Consider the following 10906-nt stretch of genomic DNA (forward strand, 5'->3'; position numbering starts at 1 on the left):
CTTTGCTAAAATCAAGGAATAACACATCCATGGCTTTCCCCTCATCTACAGAGCCAGTTATCTCATCATACAAGGCAATTAGATTAGTCAGGCATGACTTGCCCTTGGTGAATCCATGCTGACTGTTCCTGATCACTTTCCTCTCCTCTAAGTGCTTCAGAATTGATTCCTTGAGGACGTGCTCCATGATTTTTCTATGGACTGAGGTGAGGCTGACTGGCCTGTAGTTCCCCGGATCCTCCTTCTTCCCTTTTTTAAAGATGGGCACTCCATTAGCCTTTTCCCAGTCATCCGGGACCTCCCCCGATCGCCATGAGTTTTCAAAGGTAATGGCCAATGGCTCTGCAATCACATCTGCCAACTCCTTTAGCACTCTCGGATGCAACGCATCCGGCCCCATGGACTTGTGCTCGTCCGGCTTTTCTAAACAGTCCCGAACCACTTCTTTCTCCACAGAGGGCTGGTCACCTCCTCCCCATGCTGTGCTGCCCAGTGAAGCAGTCTGGGAGCTGACCTTGTTCGTGAAGACAGAGGCAAAAAAAGCATTGAGTACATTAGCTTTTTCCACATCCTCTGTCACTAGGTTGTCTCCCTCATTCAGTAAGGGACCCACACTTTCCTTGACTTTCTTCTTGTTGCTAACATACCTGAAGCAACCCTTCTTGTTACTCTTAACATCTCTTGCTAGCTGCAACTCTAGCTGTGATTTGGCCTTCCTGACAAACTTTTCATTGGAGACCACACAATCATTTTATAAGGATGAACATGGAAGCATGCTAGTTTAAGTCATCTTTTAGAATAGGGATGTTACCACCAGGGGTCATAGAATTGTGTTACTTCTTTGTGACTCTGTGTTTTATATCTTTGATTATTTTTTCATTCATTTTAATAAAGATCTTAACATTCTGGTATTGTCCTCAGTATAAGTCTCCTTGCCACACACAACCCGAGGGTCTGCTCGTGTCGTTGAACTCTGAGTTTTCTCCCTGTAGCCTGAATTGGGACGAGAACCTGAATATCTTCTGATCAGATCATTGGCAAACCGTAATTAAAGTAGCCCATAAATTCAGGTCAACAATATACACCCTAAGATGAAAGAAGTTTTCTAAAAGTTCCTTTTGCATCTTGTTGCACAGTTTTGTTTTTATCAAGTCCATTTGAGAAAGCAATCTTTCAGTTGCAGCATTGCTAAAAGGTAGTGGCAGCAACAAAAGAGCAAATAAGCAAAGTTCACTAAAGTCTTTGTCCTCAGCGGCATCCGTGTGTTCGAGAACTTCAACCCAACCATACTCAGCTTGATTGTCCTGAGTATGAGGCCAGTGACCATAAGCAAAACTCTCCACTGCTGCTCCAACTGTCCAAGGTCTCCACAAAACAATGGCAAAAATGAGAGATTGCCTAATCTAGCTCATGAAAGACTTAGTACTGCAAGTGATTCAATCACCTGGATGTTTGGTGGCCATCCCCATTTCATCTGTTTCACAAACTCCAAGATGAAATCTTAACACCTACTCTTGACATCAGGAATGGGTAGTGTGTGTTCTGAAAGGTCCACCTGAAAGTGACTCCAAAATAGACTGCGCAAAGTGGTAGGTAATTTGACACAAAGGTGATGTTGTAGTTTAACACAGTTTCATAACTCTCACCAATAAGCTTTAGTAAAATGTCCTCAATTCCTGCAGCAGTTTTTCTGTATTAGCACTTTCAAACTGAAACACTTTGTTTATTATCCAGGCTTCCTGAAGTATTTGACCTACAAAAATCCGGTAAATTTTGTTCTCCAGATCACTGCACATATGATAAAGAAGTTCAGCATTTATAGTTTGTTTATTTATCTTGGCTATCAGAAAGTGTAGCTTCCATTTATCACACATGGACTAATGGAAAACCACCTTACTTCAGAAAGCTGCAGTATCTTCTTGTGGTCTGGAAGTCATGGAAAGTCTGAATGAGAGGGTGTCTAGGGTTGGGGGCTGACAGGTGACACTGAAAGAGTTCAGGTGATGGTCAGATAGAGGGAACTCAGCAACTGAGAGAGCAGTTGTCAAAGTTCGTTCCCCACTCTGAACTCTAGGGTACAGATGTGGGGACCTGCATGAAAACCTCCTAAGCTTACTTTTACCAGCTTAGGTTAAAACTTCCCCAAGGTACAAACTATTTTACCTTTCGCCCTTGGACTTTCGCTGCCACCACCAAACGTCTAACAGGGATATAATTTGGAAAGAGTCCGTTTGGAAACGTCTTTCCCCCCAAAATACTCCCAACTCTTGCACCCCACTTCCTGGGGAAGGCTTGATAAAAATCTTCACCAATCTGCATAGGTGACCACAGACCCAAACCCTTGGATCTTAAGAACAATGAAAAAGCATTCTGTTTCTTAAAAGAAGAATTTTAATAAAAGAAAAAGTAAAAAGAATCACCTCTGTAAAATCAGGATGGTAAATACCTTACAGGGTAATTAGATTCAAAACATAGAGAATCCCTCTAGGCAAAACCTTAAGTTACACAAAGACACAAAAACAGGAATATCCAGTCCATTCAGCACAGCTTATTTTCTCTGCCATTTAAAGAAATCAGAATCTAACGCAGATCTAGCTAGATTACTTACTAAGTTCTAAGACTCCATTCCTGTTCTGTCCCCGGCAAAAGCATCACACAGACAGAGAGAGAGGCTTTGTTTCTCCTTCCCCCCAGCTTTTGAAAGTATCTTGTCTCCTCATTGGTCATTTTGGTCAGGTGCCAGCGAGGTTATCCTAGCTTCTTAACCCTTTACAGGTGAAAGGGTTTTTCCTCTGGCCAGGAGGGATTTTAAAGGTGTTTACCCTTCCCTTTATATCTATGACAGCAGTGCTTGGTGATGGAGTGATAAGACATTCAGTGTGAGGAACTTCTTAGACTGTGAACTTTCCCACAATCCTGAGCTCAGCCAAACTGGGGCAGAGTACTCTTGATTAATGAGGAGATCTCCTTTTCCCCTCTTGTCAGACAGGATTAAAGTCAATGGCTCCTGGTGATCACATTCTGCAGATGTATTTGACCACTTTGTCACGAAGCTCTTTGGTTTTGACCCCATAAATGATAGGGTTGAGCATGGGGGGAATGAGGAAATAGAGATTGGCCAAGATGATGTGAACATGGGGAGCAATACCCTGACCGAACTCATATGTCAGGCTAGAGAAGAGCAAGGGAGTATAAGATGTCAGCATCACACAGATGTGGCCTGTGCAGGTATTGAGAGCTTTCTGGTGGGCTTCCTTATGGGAGATTCTGAGGACGGCCTTAATGATAAGACCATAGGACAGGGCAATGAGTGTCAGGTCTAACCCCATGATTACAAACAATATCACCAAGCAGTAAGTCCTGTTGACTGTGATGTCCCCACACGACATCTTTGCCACAGCTATGTGGTCGCAGTGCGTGTGGGGGATAATGCGGTTGGCACAGAATGGCTGCCTGCTCAGGAGCAGGGGCGCAGGTAGAATGAAGACAACAGCTCTTATCAAACCCACGAGCCCTAGCTTAGCTATTTGTGCATTGGTGAGGATGGTGGCATATCTCAGAGGGTTACATATGGCAATGTAGCGATCGAAGGCCATTGTCACGAGGACGGCTGAGTGCATAACAGAAACGGCATGAAGGAAGAACATCTGGGTGAGGCAGCCACCCACAGTAATGCCTTTCAAATTGAACCAAAATATACACAGGGCTTTCGGCATGACAGAGGTAGATGTGCCGATGTCTGTGAGCGCCAGCATGCAGATCAGCAGGTACATCGGCTTGTGCAGGGTCTGCTCTTTCCCTACAACATACAGAACAGTGAAATTTCCCAACAGGCTGATAATGTAGAACATAGACAAAGGGATGGAAATTAGGACATGGGCGGCTTCCAGGCCAGGGATGCCCATTAGGATGAATGTTGAAGGGTCAGAGGGGGTGAGGTTGAAAGCTGCCATGAGGTGGTCGATGCGTCTATCAGGCTCAGAAATGGTCAAGGTGTCTGCAAAGGGAGGGAAGCACAGCAATGGGGATTACACATGTTGTAACAAGTAGTACAGTAAATATTTCATAATTATTAAGAATCTGGGAAGGGGAGGTGAGCAGTAAGGTGGCAACGTTTACACATGGCACCACATTATTTAGGTCATAGTCAAGTCCAGAAAAGTCCTCAGAGGGAGCTAACCAAGTCAGATGAACTTTGATGTCAGTAACTGCAATATGTGTGCCCATTGTAGAGAAAAACTTGAACTGCTCAAATGTCTTACAAGGTTCTAATTTAACTGTAGGAACTCAGGAGAGGGATCTGGGCATCACAGTACACCACTCTGTGAAACTTTGTTCACAGTGCAAGTATGGACAGAAACTAAGGAAAATGTTGGAATCCAGAAGAAGTGTGATGGGGAATCCTACAGTAAATACAATGCCATGGGATCAGTCAGTCAATGTTTCACCCTCCTCTAGGATCCTCTGTGTAATACTGAGCACCCTTCTCACACAAGGTATTGCAGAACTAGAGAGGTTCAGGCAAGGACAACGAGAATGATCAAGGATCCAGGGAAACTCTCATTTGGAGAGAGGCTTAAAAGACTGGGATTGTTACCTTACAAAGGAGATGAATAGGAGGGGATAGGAGAAAAGTCTATAAAATACTGACTGGTCAAGAGTAGATGGACAATGTGTTGTCCCTGTCCCATAACACACAATCAAGAGGACATTCAATTATACTGAAAATTGGAAAATTCAAAACTTGATAAAAAAGAGTGCTTTCATCACTCAATGCTCAATTAGACTGAGGAATTACAGCAGAGGAGTCTGGCCCAAGTTTCAAGGGTGAAACCTTTGTATTATGAACTGCAATATCCAGTGGGATGAGAAAAAATGCTTAATCTAGATATTCCCCAGTCTAATAGGGTTGAGGGTTTAGACTCTATGCTTATATTTTATTTTATTTTGGTAACTAACTCTGGCTTTTTGCCTATCACTTAATATCACTTAAAAACTATCATTTGTAGTCAACAAACTTGTTTTACTGTTTATCTTTACCAGTGAGTTTTCCTGAAGTGTGTGGTAAGCCTGCTCAGGTTTACAAAGGCTGGTGTATATGCACTTTCCATTGATGAAGTGCTGAACCAATTAACAAATCTGCATTGTTTGTCTTGAGCATGCAAGACGGTGTTAGGATATAGGTATTCAGGCCTGTCTGTAAAGGTCTGTACTTTAAGAATTTAGGGGTATTCTTATCACTTCGCTAGTTCTAGAAGTATAAAAGAAAGAATCAAAATCACTGTCTGCTGGTGTAAGGGCCTTCTCTTACTGTGACAGTCTGAGGCCCTGTGCTTAGGCTAAGGCCTTTGGCTAAGCAGCAGAGGCAGCCATAAGCTGGGAAGTGACCGGTCACATCCTCACATTCCAAACTAGTCACATTGAAAGAAGGTGCTATTGGGCTGTTAGGAATACAATCCTGTCCTGATAATGCCTATCTCCTCCAGAGAAAGGGAAGTGCCTAGAAGATGTAAAAGGAAACAGCATCCTGTCTGGCAAGAACTCACTTATCAATACTGGGATGTGAAATCCTCACTTCTGTATTGTTTTGTCATTATAGTTCCCACTTTGCTATTGTTTGTCTGTATAATCTCTGTCTGGTTCTGTGATTGTTCCTGTCTGCTGTATAATTAATTTTGCTGGGTGTAAACTAATTAAGGTGGTGGGATATAATTGGTTACGTAATCATGTTACAATATGTTAGGATTGGTTAGTTAAATTTCAGGAAAATGATTGGTTAAGGTATAGCTAAGCCGAACTCAAGTTTTACTATATAATCTGTAGTCAATGAGGAAGTGGGGGGGCCTTGGTGGGAGGGGGTGGGTGTGTGTAAAGGGGGAAATGGGAACAGGGAATGAGGGTAAGGAAATTGGAACCATGTTTTGCTAAAGGGGGAAATGGGAACAGGGAATGGGAGTAAGGAAACTGGAATCCTGTTTGGTTAAAGGGAGAAATGGGAACAGGGACACAGGTGTAAGGCTCTGTGGTGTCAGAGCTGGGAAGGAGGATACTAAGGAAGGAAACTGGAATCATGCTTGCTGGAAGTTCACCCCAATAAACATCGAATTGTTTGCACCTTTGGACTTCGGGTATTGTTGCTCTCTGTTCATGCGAGAAGGACCAGGGAAGTGAGTGGGTGAAGGAATAAGCCCCCTAACAGACGGTATATTCCTGGGGTACAGTGTGGGAGCTGGAGGGGTTTGGCTCTGGTGCCTTTCTCTGTGTGATTCATGAGTGGCTCTGGGAGCAATCATGCAATGTAGCTGGGTGTGGGGTCCACATGCAGTTGTGCTGAGTGATCACAGTGCCTGGAGGGGTTGCTGCTTGTCATTAGCAAAGCATTGTGAGAGACAGCCCAGGCTGGAGAGTTTACGGGGCACAACGGTCCCGTGGTTCCAGGCTGCACCCCGGGGATCCCGTCACAATAAGTTACAGTTGTTCACTGATATGTGTAAGCAGCAACACGTTTCAGCAACTCAGCCGCTTACCCTTCTCATGCCTGAATACTGATAAAGTTTGCGAATGATGCAAAAAAATGGGGGATCATAAATAATGAAGAGGACAGGTCACTAATTCAGAGCAATCTTGATTGGTTGGTAAACTGGATCATAGCAAACAATGTGTGTTCTAATATAGCTGTGTAGATATCTGCATCTAGGAACAAAGAATGTAGGAGATGATTCCGCGATGGGGGACTCTAGCATAGGAAGCAGTGACTCTGAACAATATTTGGGGGCATGAAGGGATAATTAGCTAAACATGAGCTCCCAGTGTGATCCTGTGGCCAGAATAGCTAATGAGATCCTGGGATGATAACGAGAGGAATCTCAAGGAGAGGTAGAGAAGTTGTTTTACCTCTGTATTTGGCACTGGTGCGACTGCTGCTGGAATCCTGTGTCCAGTTCTGGTGTCCACGATGAAAGATGGATGTTGGTACATTGTAGAGGGTTCAGAGAAGAGTGACAAGAATTATTAAAAGATAACAAATCTTGCTGTATAGTAATAGACTCAAGGAGCTCGATCTATTTGATTTAACAAATTTGGTTATGGGATGACTTGATAACAGTCTCTAAGTACCTACATGGGGAACAACTAGTTAACTGTAGGCTTTTCTGTCTGGCATACAGAGGTGTAGCATGATACAATGGCTGGAAGTTGAAGTTAAACAAATTTTGACTAGAAAGAAGGTGTACATTTTTTAAACGGTGAGAGTAATTAGCCATTGGGACAATTTACCAAGGGTCATGGCAGATTCTCCATCACTGAGAATTTTTAAATCCAGGTTGGATGTTTCTCTGCAAGCTCTGCTCTGGGAATTATTTTAGGGAAATTCTCTGGTGTGTGCTCTACAGCAGTGGCTTTCAAATTATTTTTCTGGGGACCCAGTTGAAGAAAATCGTTGATGCCTGCAACCCAACAGAGCTAGGGATGAGGAGATTGGGGTGCAGGCAGGGGCTCTGGGCTGGGACAGGGGATTGGGGTGCAGGAGGGGGTCAGGGCTGGGGGTGCAGGTTCTGGGGTGGGGCTGAGGATGAGGGCTTTGGGGTACAGGAAGGGGTTCTGGGTTTGGGAGAGGGGCTCAGGGCTGGGGCAGGGGATTAGGGTGCGGACTCCCCTCCTGCGGCTCCCCATCAGCGGCACAGTTGGGGTGCAGAGTCAGGCTTCCCATCTGTTCTGGCACCATGGACCACACTGCACCTGAAGTGGCCAGCAGCAGGTCCGGCTCCTAGGCAGAGGGGCGCAAGCTCCACCCCCTGAGCTCCCATTGGCCAGGTACCGGCCAATGGGGGTGCGGAGTTGGTGCTCGGGGTAGGGGCAGCATGCGGAGCCCTGTGGCCCCTCTGTCTAGAAGCCGGACCCACTGCTGGCCACTTTCGGGGCACAGCGCAGTGTCGGTGCAGGTAGGCACTAGGCGACAGGACTTTTAACAGCGACCCAGTGCCTTACATGCTTCGACCCAGTACTGGGTCACGACCTGAACTTTGAAAAATGCTGCCCTACAGAAAGTCAGACGAGAAGATCACAATGGTCCCCTCTGGCCCGGGAATCTATGAACACGTCCCCAGGAGTCAGCTGGAGGCATGTTGCTTGTAAGCTCCTGCCTGAGCTGACTGAAGGCATTTTTTCTGTTCATGACCATGGTAAATTTAGCCCAATGGGGAGAAAGTCTCATGTGACTGTGATACCTTGAAAATATTACTCTAGTTGTGTGTTTCATGAGGCTGAAGGATCCAGTGACACGCTGCATGGATGAACGATTTAAGTGAGAAAAAAAATGACTTGACCGCATAAAATCTCCGCACTGAGGAATGAACGTACCAGTGTCACTGTGAATGGCTAACAGCTAACAAATGATTGCAGAGAGTCCTGGATTTAACATCTGTGTTGTGGTGGCCCACTGTTTCAGGCAGCTACCAGTGATTCCTGCACGTGCCAGCTGAATTTATCTAGGCCCTCACATGTCCCAGAGTTGTCCACTCTTATGATATAATGTGGAAACTTCTCAGCTTGCGTTCCTGTGTAGCAGTCCCCAGAGCCACAAACAGTGGGTATGGGTGTAACAAGAGCAGGATCACAAGTGCCCGGGCATTTGCCTTTCTCTCTATGATATTTATCACCAGTGAGAGACAGTCACTGATCTGCCCCCAGCCAAGGGAGCAGGTGTGACAGGAGGCACCTCACCCCCTGCACAGGAAGAGCGGTGGGGAGTGTGGGGCGGTTCGGAGATTGTGGGACTCAGGGTCATAGAGAAGACACTGGCAACTGTAGTAGGAAGAGAACCTACCATATATGCACAATGAAGTTGGCTATCAGCTAGAAACTACTGTCAGCTAAGTTAAACTTGGCGACTATGTAAAAGCAACTGGGTTATTGCTGTACATCATTTGCAATGTGCGTAACATTGCTAAACTCTTTAACCAACACACAAGTAAAAATCAACAAACGAATGGCAGCAAACAACATGAAGGCATGGAAAAACAAATTGGTAAAAAAAGTAAGTTACATGGTCATTACAAATTGGGTAAACAAATTCCCTGCTAGTACCAGTCACGCTTTGGGGTCAGTGACACTGTGTCCTAAGTAAGGCACATGTTATTCAAAACAATCTTGTTCGGTATCTGGGTACCAACACTAAAGCTACTGAATGGACAGTAACCAATTTATTAAATATTGCTGTGTTAGGATTATCTGAAAAACAGCATCCATAAGAAACAACTGGATCTATGTCAGCTACTGGTGTACCACAGAACAATGCAACCCATGGACCAGAGAAGCTAGCCGCTCCTGTTTCCTGCCCAGGAAAGTTTACCAGAGGGTAACAACCAGCAGTAAGGGTAACCTATAACATGAATAGACAGTACTGTGTAGTAACTAATTACAAGACATATATATATATATATATAAAGGCCTCATTTGTAATGTCACTACTCTACATTTCTGTTTCACTTCTCCTACACAAAGCACTGTGGGGCACACTACAACAATGCCTATCCCAGTATTTCAGAACACTCGTCCTACTACCATAATAATACAAGTGGTAACTGTAATTGCCCTAAGAGGAATGTGTTGCTCTCTGCAGTAACCACAAGAGCCAAACTACACCACCCAGACTGGAAAAGGGTTGTTATGCTTGGATACAAAGTGCTGTCACACGTACGCATACATACGATGCATACACACCCATATGTAACATAGAAATATATGCACCGTATCCACACTATCCATACATGTTAATTATCTAAAAGTGCGCCCAAAGCTCAAACATAAAACTACATTCCTCAGTCATGGTCCCGGGGCTAAGATTCCCACATCCAGTGTGAGGGACTAAAAACAATTGGAAAATAAAATCTGTCCATTAGTTGTACGAGGGAATGTGCAGACAAAGGGACAGATGGGGCATAAATGTGTGGATGGGAAAATAAGGTGGCCACATAACAGTGTTTAACCCAGTGGGTCATCCTCAGTCCATGTGTTGGGGACACTGGGGCATGGCCACTAGGTAACTCGAGGGGATGGAAGACCACGAGTGTCGATGAAGCCCCCTCGCACTAGGCCCAGGTGTCCTTGGCCCCCCCCTCCCGCCTGGAGGCACTCGCAGCAGCTCTGCGCACTAGGCCCAAGTGTCCTTGCCCCCCCCGCCTGGAGGCACTCACAGCAGTTATGCTGAGGATCTGCAACAATATGCTGCAGAGTCAGACTGCCTGAAACTAAGCAAGGCCACACAGGGCAGATATGGAAGAACAATGCTGAATAAAGCAGCTTTATGTATAGGTTAACAAATGATACAAAGAACCAGGGAACTAGCTGGGAACTGGATTGGCTGGCTATATGGATACTTGGGGCAGCTTGCTATTGGATAAGTATGCTGGGAAAAAAGGAAGTATAAAAGCCTGTGTAACTTCCTGCACTGAGTACAGGATTTGAGATTCAAATCTCCCTATACCTATTTGAAGCTTCAAATAAACTTTTCTGCTTCTCCACCCCGTTGTGATTATTGGGTGTAGCACACTGGGTAACGAAACAACTCAAGCTGTTGTTCAGCCTCTCGGCACTGGGTGCCGGCAACACATGCATTATGCTTTTCCGACATGATGGGTAAAAATCCTCCCCAGAAAAAGAAAAAAAGTGGGGGAAGTCGTAGGAAGAGAGCCTGAGACATAAGCCCTTGTATCAGAGGCCTGGTGTGAGGCCTGAGGCCTGGGCTAAAGTAGTAGTCAAAGCTGTATTGATAAAAAGCCAAGACAAGCTGTGAGCATGAGGCAGGCCCTGCTCACAAAATCTGGCAAGAACAGGGCTGATACTGCAGAAATACACGTTCCGAAGAAGTGCTAGGCACAGAGCACTCACGCAAACACATCCCGATATC

General features: G+C 45.1%; 1 pseudogene; it reads right to left on the minus strand.

Moving 5' to 3' along the window:
* Window positions 1–3014: 3014 nt before the first annotated feature.
* On the minus strand, window positions 3015–6978 carry LOC141974344 (olfactory receptor 52P1-like; annotated as a pseudogene).
* Window positions 6979–10906: the final 3928 nt, after the last annotated feature.

The sequence above is a fragment of the Natator depressus genome, chromosome 1 (genome assembly GCF_965152275.1).
Source record: "Natator depressus isolate rNatDep1 chromosome 1, rNatDep2.hap1, whole genome shotgun sequence".
In the NCBI taxonomy this organism is placed as follows: Eukaryota; Metazoa; Chordata; order Testudines; family Cheloniidae; genus Natator; species Natator depressus.